The sequence below is a fragment of the Acipenser ruthenus genome, chromosome 1 (genome assembly GCF_902713425.1).
Source record: "Acipenser ruthenus chromosome 1, fAciRut3.2 maternal haplotype, whole genome shotgun sequence".
Taxonomy (NCBI): domain Eukaryota; kingdom Metazoa; phylum Chordata; class Actinopteri; order Acipenseriformes; family Acipenseridae; genus Acipenser; species Acipenser ruthenus.
Window position 1 is genome coordinate 49,493,246 of NC_081189.1, and position 14,261 is coordinate 49,507,506.

The 14,261-nt window shown below is 38.1% G+C and overlaps 1 protein-coding gene across 2 annotated transcripts in view; it reads left to right on the top strand.

Annotated features, from left to right (window-relative positions):
* The first annotated feature begins 2,006 nt into the window (after positions 1-2,006).
* The window catches only part of LOC117420497 (FERM and PDZ domain-containing protein 1), a 212,424-nt gene continuing 200,169 nt past the window's right edge, over positions 2,007-14,261 (top strand). For both annotated transcript variants that reach the window (XM_034921745.2, XM_059025940.1), the window contains exon 1: positions 2,007-2,127. The gene's annotated coding sequence lies outside the window, so the exon portion shown is untranslated. The remainder of the gene's footprint in view (positions 2,128-14,261) is intronic.

The following is a 14,261-nucleotide window of genomic DNA, read 5'->3' on the forward strand; positions in this document are numbered from 1 at the left end:
TCAACACGAGTGGGAAAGCTTCCAGGCATTTTTAACATTGCGATCAGAGAGAGAGAGAGAGGGGGAGAGAGAGAGGGGGAGAGAGAGATAGAGAGAGAGAGAGAGAGTAGGTATTTTGCTGTACTAATATAACAAACTATGGGTGATTACTTTATATGAATTATCATGTTATGCACAAATGTAAGAATTGGCTTTCTGTGGTGGTGTACTTTTTTCTTTCAAATAGTATTTATCTGTAATCTTTTGCGTGATATATTTTAATAGCAAATAGTTTATCTCTAATGTAATCACAGCTTTATATATAGACTGCCCCTGTTTTCATTTACGTCCCAAATTCTGGGCTGCTATAGTTTTTAGATAACGTCCCAAATTCTTGGCCTCTCTGCATTTTCGAATTCAGCCCAGTTTTTGTGATATTCTGCTCAGCTGATAGCTGAGTTTCTAAGTCATGCATGCACAGTTTACCATAAACTGGACGGTGAATTCATTTAAGAGTAACTCTTAGTAAATGAAGCAACGTTAATGTGTTTTTTACTCTCCCCAGAAAACATTATTTTTTATGAAGAAACAGAAATAAAATGTAAATGTTAAAAAAAATTATTTCTTTATTACAATGAAGAAACTACATTACACTGAAATAGATACATGAAAATTAATTACAGCAGTCATGAAACCACTAGAGGGAGCCATGATGCTGCAAGCTGGTGAAAGTACACTTGACATACTTGTGAACAACTGGTATCAACTGTGGTAAAAGGTAAGGTTGGTTGGGGGGTGAAAGTACTCAGCTGGCACTAAGTTAAAGATATTTGACACATCTGGGTTCTCTGTCCAAGCGAACACTCCAGCCTCTACAGTAGTCCATTCCTAGCTGCTGTTTTTTACTTTGAAATGTAATAGTGGCTTACTTGTGGATGCTTTAAAAAGACAGTTGCATCATATCTATTGGATCAAGTCACTGAGAGCTTAGTGCTAAGAGCTCTGCATTTTTCAATTGACCGGCTGTCTCATGGTGCTTGGATTTTGAATGGAAATGTAGTGTCTAATTATTATTATTTATTATTATTTGTTTATTTAGCAGACGCCTTTATCCAAGGCGACTTACAGAGACTAGGGTGTGTGAACTTTGCATCAGCTGCAGAGTCACTTACAATTATGTCTCACCCAAAAGACGGAGCACAAGGAGGTTAAGTGACTTGACTTAAAGCTATACATTTTGAGGTTATCTGATTCATTTAAATTGTTTAAAGCTGAAGTATTGGGGAAAGGTAAATCCCACAACAAATAAAAAAAGGCAACACACTTTTAAAAATGTATTTTATTGTTCAACATCAGGCAGACCACAGAAGATAAGAACGGTATGCAAAGTGTTACAATGGATAATATTGTAAACTCTGGCGTACTACCTCTATGATCACAGGACAGTGTGTGGAAGGGGAAAAGTATTTTTTTCTTCTGTTTAAAGCTGAACTATACAATAGCCTTATATGTGGGTAATATAGTGTATGAAATTCTGCCCAAAATTGGTTAAGGCACTTAAGGATTCTAGTGAGTTAAATAACAGTGGGTCATTATAGTGAAATAATAAATCATTACATCTCAATTTAAAAAAAATACGGGCATTTGAAGTCTGTTCAAGTCATTTAAAATGTCAGAACAATAATACAACATATAATATTCATATTACTTTTCCTGTTGTACTGTACATTATGCTGTATCATCTTTGCTGAGACACCAATCAATATCTATTGTGTAAGTTCCAGGGAGTCAATCACTTTCCACCAATAGGAGCCACCTCCAAATCATAACATCTTTGAGGATCACATCTCCAGGAAACCCCAAACATGAGTCCCATGCGAAACTATTTGAGTTTCATTATTTTGCCCTGCTTGCAATTTTGACCTTGCAAGATCGTCTCTCAGAGAGAGAGAGAGAGAGAGAGAGAGAGAGAGAGAGAGAGAGAGAGAGAGAGAGAGAGAGAGAGAGAGAGAGAGAGAGAGAGCAGACTGAGCGTCTGAGCCGAAAAGATTAGTTGTGAGTGCTAGAGCTCAACGTCAGTTACTCGCTCACACGATCACCGTTTGTTACTTCAACAGATGGACAGTAAGCTTCTTGCACACATGACAGGTAAGTTAGACTACTCACTCTTTGCATGCTTTTTAACGAATGTGCCTGCCAGTTACACTACATATTACACGTTTTTGCTATTTGGAATTCATGTGGCTGATGTAACCTTAAAAAAAAAAAAAGAAACTGTCAGAGCAACATTTCGTTATTTTTTTGTAACATTTAAAGTTACACTGACTGGCAATATTGACGTGTTTGTTTATTGAAATTCAAACAATTGGAGCGTTGTTGAGGGAGCGGTAGCTATTTAGTGGGAAACTGCAAATGACTGGCAGCTTGCAGAAGTATACACCAGGCAGAAACTGCTACCCTGTTTTAAGATTAATCCAAAATAAAACTGCCACGTATATTAGGAATCTGTATAATCATATTTAAATATTAGGAATACGTATAATCATGTTGAAATATTAGGAATCTGTATAACCATATTTAAATATTAGGAATATGTAGACTCATATTTAAATATTAGGAATCTGTATAATCATATGTAAATATTAGGAATCTGTATAATCATGTTGAAATATTAGGAATCTGTATACTCATATTTAAATATTAGGAATCTGTATCATCATATGTAAATATTAGGAATCTGTATAATCATGTTGAAATATTAGGAATCTGTATACTCATATTTACATATTAGGAATCTGTATAATCATATTTAAATATTAGGAATCTGTATACTCATATTTACATATTTGTTTATGCTGCCATACTTTAAGTTTTACAACTTACACAGGATATTTGAAAAGGGAGATGGTTTGACAGGGAAACCAAAGTGTTGTGCATATGTTGCAGTAAATAGAAATGCCAGTGTCTATTCAATATATATATATATATATATATATATATATATATATATATATATATATATATATATATACCTCATGGTGGCTCTAGAGTGCTTAATATTAACGTTACAATAGTTTTATTTTTAGAGCATCTGTAGTTAGCATATTGATTAGAAAATATATTGGATATTGCTCAGATGAGATTTAAATAAGCTCTGAGGTACCTTGTGGGTTCATTAAAAAATCATGCCCTTGCAATAGGTGCAGTTTCAAAAGCTTTTTTGAAACAAAGCCAGTCAGTTAAGATTGGCTACAATGGACTGACTCTGTAATATTTAATGTAGGTTATTACTTATGTAGAAATACATTATAGGGAGTAATTAGGGAAGTAGTGTCATAACAGTTTATCATTTGGCATGTCCATATTGGTAACAGAATATAATCGTTTTCTACAGTACAATATGTGTTTGAGTTGGGATTGTATGGATGAGTTTACAATGTGTACTCCAAACCGAAAAGGGGGGCGACGATGACTGACACACATGGTTAGTGTGGTTAGTGAACATGTTAAGAAATCTCCTAATGTACCTCTTCACATATGCAGAGCATATGTAACAGCATTCACATAGCAACGGCAGTAAATTCATTCATATTTTACTGTTAGTGGTTAATAGAAACAAACTGATAAAATCCAATAACTACAAAGTAGTGCAGCAGTGTGGAGTAGTGGTTAGGGCTCTGGACTCTTGACCGGAGGGGCGTGGGTTCAATCCCAGATTGGGGACACTGCAGCTGTACCCTTGAGCAAGGTACCTAGATTACTCCAGCAAAAACCCAACTGCAAAAATGGGTATTTGTATGTAAAAAATATTAGATTTCACTGGTGGAATTGTACAAAGGTTTTAATTTATATGTAAAATATTATTTGATAAAACTCACTCTGGGAAATTCCTCTATGTGTGTTTGTGTAAATTACCTGTATTTTACAATTTAGGGCCCCATACTTCCAGTATATTGATACAAATGGGTTTATGAAAAATATTGTGGTGGATATCCTTTTAGTGTTGTTTTATAATACCCACTGTGTGAATAGTTACACAGTCTAGTTTTTCTCCAGACCACTTTTATGTTGTTACAAGCTTTTCAGTTACATGTTCCACAATTATTGAAGTCTTAAATTAAAGAAAATGAATAGATTTTAGTTGTATTATAACTTTGGGGTAGTGATTTGAACTTCAGGGTTGAATTAAATTCACTGTTAGCTGGGTAAAAGCTAATATCTATCTATCAATCTATATGTATGTATGTATGTATTTGTATATATTTTATACATATATATATATATATATATATATATATATATATATATATATATATATATATATATATATGTTCATTTGTAACATTATTACTGCTCCCCCTCTCCACCTTTATTGAATATCTCTTGGTTCTTTTCTTGTATTTTATACTTAGATTTAGAGTATTACACTTCAGTTTGCAAGACAATGCTATTGCAGTAAAAGTTGCAAAGTTGCTGCTTCCTAGTATAAAATAACCTGCAGTTTAGGTAAGTTTGACTTCAGTAGACCCAACAAACATTAAAACGATAAAACATGCATGCTCCATTTGCACTGGATTGTATTGAGAGCTTGTCCGATTGCATTGGATTGCAAGGGGATTCATAAATAAAACAAAATTCTGGGCGGCTGTGACCTCACAGTGGACAAATTCATACTTATAACAGAAGATCTATGTCACAGACATACTTGTTATAACATATTCTAACTGACTGATGCCAGTATCTGGATTTTCCCACTTTGTGAGGGTAAGAATAGAGTTAAACTTCAGATGACTGTCCTCAGGGAAGATAAATCTATAGTTAATGGGGATCATCCTTTTAAGCCAAGGCCGAGGTCAGCTGATTTCGAGCTCTGCTCCATATTTAAAGTATCCAGTTGCTAGGATACACATTTTAGGCCTCTACATTCACGTTAGACAAGCCAAATCAGAAATAGGCCTATTGTATTCATGTTTTCTTGATTTAAAAATTAAGGCAATACATTTTTTTTCTTTTAAATCTGTTAATTATCTACCGATTACCTTCTTTTGTTTTATATAATAATTGGCAATATTATATAAAAAGAAGCTGAATTTAGTACGATAGTTAAATTAGTTAGGATTTGTGAGATTAATTAAAATGTTTTGCTTTCATTTGAACATAACATGTTAACAGTAATGAACAACCATCGTTCAGATAGAAATTACTTATGTTAAAATATAGTATTATTTATCATTATTACAATGTTAGGGACATCTGATGCAGATACACGCATATTCTTTTCAGGTGTTAAACTCAAGTCCTTTGTATTTCTTTTTTTATAATTGGAAGTGTTCTAATTTCAATGTAAGTTGTGCCTTTTTGTTTAACTATTATGCACAACACTGTTTTTAGTTATTGGATCTTCTGTTAAAAAACTAATGTTTGTTCTTGATTTAGAAAAATAAAATGTCAATGCATCGATTATTGTTGATAAATGCCTATACGATAATCGAATACGAAATTAGGGTGCCACTAATATATATATAAAGCAGGGTTCTCCCCGGGCCTTTTCAGCTGAGCAGGCCGTCCGGCGAAGTGGCTCTCGCCGCCCGGCTGAAAAAATCCGATCCGCCCGTCTTGCAGATGCTACTGTGCCTTTAACAATAAGGATTGATTGCGCTTCCAGCAGACTACATCAGTTGCGTGTTGCTGAGTCAAAAAAATAATCTTGGAACCACATCACAGCTGTGTTACGTCTTGACACAACATTTAACCAATCAGAGAGTTGAAGGGGCGGGTTTTCAGTGTTAAGCACTTCTTGAGGCTAAAACGTTAAAATGACTGCTAAAAAAATAACAGATTATTTTCAAAGCAAAAATAGTGACAATGAATGCAGGGTTTTCAAAATAAGATGGCGATCGCCGCAATCCACCACCTAATGCTATATTTGCACCGACTACTTTATTAAAAATATTAAGATTATTTTCGGGTATTATCATTCAGTCCATTTTTTGTCGTATTATTGTACTGTAAGTTGATATATAGTACATAATAGTTGTACATATTCACCCCCCCCCCCCCCCCCCAAAAAAAAAAAAGCCTATTCCTTTTGTTGTGGTATTGTAAAAATATGTACCCAGGTGCTTGTGAGAGATATTGAGGGTTCATCTATAGAGGCTGATACGCCTTTAAGAAGAAAGGCTTGCTGGGATATCAGATGAACTGTCATCTGATATACAAATGCTTAAGTGCAGAGGTGCTGGATTATTACAGTGCGGTTTCATGCAAGTTATGGTGACCAAACGTGTGTGAGTACTGTTGTATAAAAATAATGGTTAAAATGAACAGTTTCTTTAAAAAAATGTAGAACAGCGAAAAACAAAAAATACTAACTTTGTAGCAAAACAAAACAAAAAAATGTAATACAGTACTATACCAGTAACAGCAAAACTCTTTTAAATATTCAGCCCCTACAGTAGTTATTATAGGCTACTGACTTTGCGTTGTGTTATTTTCTTATTTCTTAATTTGGTTTTAAAATAAAAATAATTCAACCATTTGATTTTGCGGGTGATCAAACACAGTTTTATTGTTTTTTCATTCTTTTGTTGGTGCAGTCACATCCAGACAGTCATCCAGTCTTCACAACAGAAAACAAAAACATTCTTTATGCAACAGATATAAAAAACTAAAATGTATGTAAAAGAGATCTTCCAAAATAAAATACAAATGCCCACCATTCCTGTATAACCAGAGATCAAAAATACCTTCAGACACAAATCATTGCATCACAACCCAAGTGTTTTTTTTAACCATAACTTAACACGTTTTGACAACCAATATAACTCAAAGGGTGTTTAACAGGTACTTATTAATTAATATCAAATGATAATAACAATTCATGGCAATTTTAAAGTAAGATTTGAACATAGATAAAAAGGGAGAATAATTCCATGTGGCTTACCTTCACAACAGAAAACAAAAACATTGACCTCTGACATGCGGGAGGTCACAATAGAATAGAGGGTACAGCAAGACATATCCCCAGGGGGTCTCAATTAAACCAGCTTCCCCTGGTGGTAACAAACAGAAACTACTCTAGGCTACATTATATATATATTATAAATTATATATATATAATTTCTTACTTATAAAAAGAGAACTCTGGCGTTTTGGCCAGCTTCAACTACTCCGATTACAAGAATCTATTAATTCTTCTATATAACAAAATAACACAGAAATACTTTCCTTGAAGCAGACTTTTTATAACTAGGCCAGATGTTTTACATACAGGGGTATTTTAGAAGTGCTCTAAAAATGTGAGCAAGGAATGAAAAAATGAAGCACTGCTGTGGAAGCTGATTCACACAGTACTTCAAGAAATGGCTTGATGAGGTTCTTACTTGGATCAATAAACAACTAAATGAGCAAGATGGGCCAAATGGACCTCCTCTTGTTAGTAAAATTTCTTATGTTTTTAAAAAGTCACATACAACATAACACCTTCATGAATCTATACTGTCCAAAACTGTATACTGTAAACACAGAGTATAATGCTAAACTTGGCTAGCCTGATTGATTCATGTACACTGTAAACCATATTTTTTTTTAAATGAACAAAGTAATGCGTTACATTAGGGAATACACACAAATGTTATATTCCTTAATTTTAAACACTATGGGCCTTATTTAGCAACGTTCGCAAACCCCTAAGGAAATCGCAAAACACTTTTGCAGACAGTTAGCGCACCAAAATCAGGCACACGTGTGGGCAGAAAGACTTTGCCCACCTATGTGATTAGCAACCATGTTTTAGTGCCTACCCGGCAAGTCAGCATTAGCGCTGGACATGGGCTGAACTTTAGGGGAGTGTCCTCATTTACATACAATTGTAGTGATGTGTGTTAGCGTTTGCATTTCAATTGACGTGAAAAACAGGTCTAAACTGTGCACAAATTACATGGTCGACTATAAATACCGTTGAAACTACCAGGGAAGCAGGTAAAGAAAAGAGAGAGAAAAAAGAGAAATAAAAGCAATATGGAGTGCACACTGGATTTCTATGTGGCCAGACAAAGAGAGGAGGAGGAGGAGACCCCGATATTAGGTATGGTAGGATTTTGGTATCATGATATACCATAGGTATCCATATACCGCAGAACACTAGTTTCTAGTGCTTCAGTCTGAGCTATATGCTTAAATCAACCTACAAGCCCATTGGGTTCCATCACTTCATGTTTGGTTATATTCAGTGCTCCAGATAAGGTTTTGGGTCTGGGAGTAACTTACCCTCTAATTTTAACACAGAGAGACTAAAATGTATTTTCAGGGGGTAAAATGCAATATTACTTTGAAGTCATGAGTAATCTTGATAAATACTGTACAATCTTTAATGGTAATGACATAGGCATTAAAAAAGAGCCTTACATTTTAACTGCAATGTTACTTTGAACTACTGTACAACCACACGTGTGTTCTACAAGATTCTTTATTGGCTCAGTGCATTTTTTTTGAGGTATCACACGACTGCAAATTAATTATGTTACTTATATTTTAACATTAAATTCTTAAACACAATAAACATGTTAAAACTTCAAAGCCATACAGAAATGCATTAATAAGCGATAGGCACCTTTTTTTAGTGGTTGCCTCTGACTACGGTTCCAGCTGGATCTGTAGCTGGACTGTGGTGTTTACACTTCAACCTATGTAGCTTGCTATCAAATTTGTCTTATTCTTACTGTGATTGGCTGCAAAGACAACAGGGCTAGCCAGAGATTGGATAATGTTTGTTGGGTTGTTTTTTCTTGTGTACAGTTTCCTAGTAACTGAAGACATTATATTATGGGAGATGTAGTTGTTGGTGATCATTTAATGAGTCCCCAATTACGAGGCCTGAGTAAATAATTTTTATGATAAAGTAATTGTAACAAACTTTAAGCTATCTCAAGACACGCCTTTAGCTATGCATAAACAATATTTTACTATAAAATGATCTATCTTACCATCAAAATTGCATTAATATTCAGGTGTAATCAAAAGTTACACTGAACATATCAATATATATTAAAGTAATCATCGAATGGCTATAAATATGATTGATTCATTCGGCATAGGATTTAAGGTTTAGACAATATTCAACTTTGATTCAATTCAATGTTATCATATATCAGTGCTTGTTTCAACATACAAAAACAAAACGACAAATCTTGTTGAAAGTAAATACATTGTTTTATTTTAAAAGTTACACAAATAAGAGTAGATTGTAATTGTTTTGTATGTATAATCAAGTGTTATACTAAGTATGTTCAAGACAAATTAACCATATATTCAGTTGTAATTAAGATTCTAAATGTATTCAACAACACATTCATATTCTACCATGTAATTCAACATAAGTTAATATTACTTCATACTCACTTTAAACAGAATTAATCATACAATCGATTTATGCACCACAGAAATTCATGAGTTGTTTAGTTACCAGTCCTTATATGTGAAGAAAGTTAAAAACAGTCGTGCAATGAAGAATTATTGTATATAGCTTTTTCCTCTTGGTTAAAAGGGAACAGAGTACCCCGGACTGGATGGTCGGACAATTAATTCCAATGGTTAGGTGGAAGTCGGCCATCTAGAAAGGGGGCAGAGCTACGGTACACCAAGTCATCGCCCCAGATGGATCACGCTACACTGGCGGCACTGTTGGAGGCGCTTGATAACAGACGGGAGGCCGAGGAGAGAATGAAAGAGGAGAGGTACATGGCTCTAGTTGAAAGGGTCAGTATTTCTGATGTCAGTGGAGGATGACCCGGAAGCATATCTGGTTGCGTTTGAGCGGCTGGCTACCACCACGTCATGGCCATGGGAGTTCTAGGCTAGCCAGCTGGGGTACTACCTGATCAGGGAGGCCCAGGCAGCATACCAAGCCATGACGAACGCCGAAGCCGCCAAGTACGACCTGGTGAAACAAGCCATTTTCCGCCGCCTGAACAATCATGGGGGAAAAACACAGGGTACAATTCAGGGAGTACCAGAGATCGCCGGGGACATGCCCCAGGGTAGTCGTGCACTGGCTCAGCCTCGCTCAGAAGACGGGGCTACAGATGGGCGAGGCGATTGTCACCGAGCAGTTTTGCCATGTGGTTGGTGCCGAAACCCAGTCATGGATACGGCGCCACAATCCCAACAACTTGGAAGCTGCTGTGAAACTGGCTGAAGACTTCAAGGACTCCCTGATCTCCGCCAACACCGGCTTACTCACCGCTCCCCTACAACGGAGCAGCTGAGTATGGCCTCCTCTTGGAGCTCCACCACTACCAGGGCCTGGAACAAGACCTCCTAGATTGCCGACCCCCATGGGCCACCTTACCTCCCCATCATGGAGGCCAAGGTTAGCCCCCAGCTGGGGTAGATTTCCTGCCCCTGCCCCATTGCCTTATCAGCTATGGGACAGATACTTAACCTCAGCTCCCTCTGGCCCTCCTATTTGTTTCAGGACACCTCACCAAGTCATGCCCATCGGCAATGGAGTGTGATGTGGCAGCATGTTATTTGGCATCAGAAGAGGGTAAGCGATGGGGAAATGGTCGGGAGGGGCCTTGTATTGTTTATGTGGTTATCGGGAAAGTGAAAATCCACGCATTAGTGTACACAGGGTGTGAGCAGACCTTAATTCGAACGGCTGTCTTGGGCGGTGTGTCGTGGCAGCCACAAGGCAAGGTCGCCATCTCCTGTATCCATGGAGACACAGCGTCATACCCCGTACTAAATTTATATATTTGTTGGTAGGACTGATTAAATGTCACCTGGTAGTAGGGGTGGAGGAAATGCTGCCACACCCAGTAATTCTGGGCTGGGACTGGCTAAACTATAAGGAATTGGTGAAATTAATGGCAACTCCGGTCACACACGTAAACGTGGCAGAAGAAGAGAAAGGGGAACCGATTGGTGAGATTTTCCCCTTTATAACTGATATGTTTTCCCCCAATTTTTGGCCTAGAAAAACAAAAAGATAGAGACGGATCGAAAAATGGGAGGGAGCATCAATTAGACAAGGCTGGGGTCTGGTGGGAGAATGCTTTGATGGTAACAAACGCCAGTCAAAGGGGGTTGGTACGCAGTGTGACCGAGCGGGCGACAGGCAAAACAAAGCTTTATTTAACAGTCACCATTCCAAGCAGGTTATCAATCACATTTTACTAGTACTAAAAGTATTAATAATAATATGAACTTATACTTGTCAAGGTGACCCTGGTTGTGCCTCCATGATACATCACCAGTCGCTTGCACAGTTTACATTCACCTTTTTTTTTTTTTTTGGTTGTCTGGGCATTTAACAAAAAAAATCCTAAACAGCAGAGGGGCTTTGAGACATTTCTTTCAATACAGCTTATGCTATACAACACTTTTTCTGTTGAGATGTCAAATGAAGAAATTAAAGGTTTGCCTCTGGATAACACGAGCTGGAGCGGGGAGGGTGTTAGCGTATATTTTGTATGTTTCAAACATATTCTACCATAGCACTTCTGTTGCACTGTCATGTACACTAGGTATTCAGTACATATTTTACTGAAGCAATACAACCGCTATAGGTACCCCCCCAGTGCTTTGGATAACATACCCTGCTCCATATACGGCAGCGGTGCTATATAGAGTTGCTACATATAACAATTTGGTAGTTGATTTTAATACAACAACTTTTGTTTACATAATATGCATTATACCAATCAAAAGTTCGAATTTTTGCATGTGAGTGACATTTAATTTGTTATTTAAAGTATTCACTCATTTTCAAACGGTTTCAGAGAAAAAAAATCGCAGTGCTTGAATGCCACCTTACGAACCTTCGAAGGTTTAAAACTACCTTTGAATTCCTGGCTAAAGAACAAACCTTCGAACCTCTAACACAGCCCTAATATTGTTATGCATTAGATTTAAATGTAGTGTGTATTTAGGAATTTCTTATGTGTAAAAACGGCAGGTACACAACTTATCTGGACTGCTAGTTGTATTAAATGTATGTATTGTCTATGTGAATTGTTTTGGTACAGTATGGAAGTACTGTATCTTTGCAAGCTGCTGTATTGTTAGATTCACACTTTGTTATTCATTTGTGAACATGGTAATTCTGCTGTTTTCGTAAGTAGTATCCTTGCTGTAATAGTCAGGGTAAGGTCTGAGTTAAACCATAGGTAGAACTGAGAAAATAGTAAATAACAAAAAAGTGCTGGGGGTCCCCTGAGAGTATACATGTGTTGCTCCTCCTTCACTCTCTATCAGCTGTTTAAATCTAAAGAACATGTGATAAGGTCTTGCACAAATGACTATCTCAGGCCCCAACAATAAAAGTATTGATTAGCTGCGCAGCATTTTGTATTTTGTTAATGGGACCCTGTGGCAAAGTGGTAAGTGCAGGTGCAGTAATTCAACAAGAAACAACAGACAAACAAAGTACGAGTGAAGAGGTTTCTGTTTTATTTTAATCCAGGGGTCTGATGACCAAACAGAGACAAACAATGATTGCTGGCAATACACAACGATGTGTATTGCACAGTAAATGATGATGGGTTGCAGTCCCGTTTACAATGAACAATTATCCCACAAGAACAATAATCCCAATGCAAATACCCAAACACGGTCACCTCTCCCAGTGAATGCTGTAGTGCTGGTTGTGAATTTACAGTGTTATTTTAGTGAACAGTCAGTGCGTTGTTGTCCGGGTGTTGTGCTGACCGTGGGCGTCACCCAATGTGACGAGCATGGTGGAGAATGCGGGTAACCGCTCCACTGGTCTCAACAGATAAAGGATAGCACGAACCGGGCAACATGGAAGTGGTGGTACAGCGCCTCCTGCAAGTGGTGATGTCTCAGCAAGAGGCGAGCGCAGCAAGAAGTGACCCGGGTGCAACAAGAGACCAACCGACCAACCACATGTTTTTGGAAGAGCAAAGACACACTTCCCAAGCACTGCGACAGGAGGTACATGAGTTGGATCAAAAAATCCTAGCTCTCAGTACCAGAGAGCCCCCCCCCCCCCTACACACACACTACCTATCAAGGCTAACAAGTTCATCCAGAAGATGACCGAACAGAATGACATGGAAGCATTCCTCAAGACTTTTGAACACATCGCAGAATGGGAAATGTGGCCACAGGACCAGTGGGCTGAGAATATAGCACCATTCTTAGTGGGAGATGCGAAGAAGACATACTACGATATGGAACCTGAACAAGCAGATGATTTCACCTTGCTAAAAGAGGAGATCTTAGCCTGGTTCGGAGTGACATCAGCGGTATGAGCCCAGAGGTTTCATGGGTGGGCTTACCAGCTCAACAGAGCACCACGGTCACAAATGTATGACCTCATACATCTCGCCAGGAAATGGCTACAGCCTGAGGTATGCAGCCCATCTGCTATTTTGGATCGAGTGGTCATAGACCACTTTCTTCGTGGATTACCCTCCAACATCAGAAGATGGGTCGGACAGGGAGATCCGGCAGATGCAAACCAGCTTGTCGCATTGGTGGAGCGATACCTCGCAGCGGGAGACCTTGTGAAACCAATTGGAGCGGACCAGGGCCCCCAGAAGAGAGACAACGCCTATACCGGTAAGACTGTTTCAAGTAAAAAGGGAACAGAAGGGCAGCGGTATGCTGTGAAGGGACTGGAAAATAATAATAAAAAAGCATTCTCGCCATCAAAGCCAGAAGGGGGAGCTAGACTGAAAACGGGACTGATAGAACCACATATAATTTGTTTTAAATGTCAAGGTCCAGGTCATATTGCTGTAAATTGCAATGTAATGTGGAGGAGGGAGACGGTTACGTGGGACTGTATACATGCACAGTGGTGTTGGTGCTGACGGGTCAGGTCAGATTGCAACCACTGTTGTAGAATAAACATAGGAGGTAATAATGTTGAAGCTTTGCTCGATTCGGGAAGTATGGTTACTTTGGTCTCGATAGGTTTAGTCAGACCCATGTAATTGATTAAGTCTAAGGACCTCCTATATCCATGGTGACATACGGTCTTACCCCAGCGCCAAGGTACTGTTCGAGACGGCAGTAGGGTCTGAAATGGCGAGTGGCTGTGGTGCCTGTAATGCCCTATAAGGTAATCCTGGGGTGAAACAGAGATGGAAAGACAGAGATTTCATGGAGATGTCGAAGCCAGTGCAGCCAGACGGAGCCCAGATAAAGATATCTCACACCCTGTCAGGAGGTGGGAAAAAATTTAAAAAATATGAGTTATTGTAGAGTGTCGCAAAGTGAATGGTCAAGGCTTCATTCGCTCTCTGTCACAA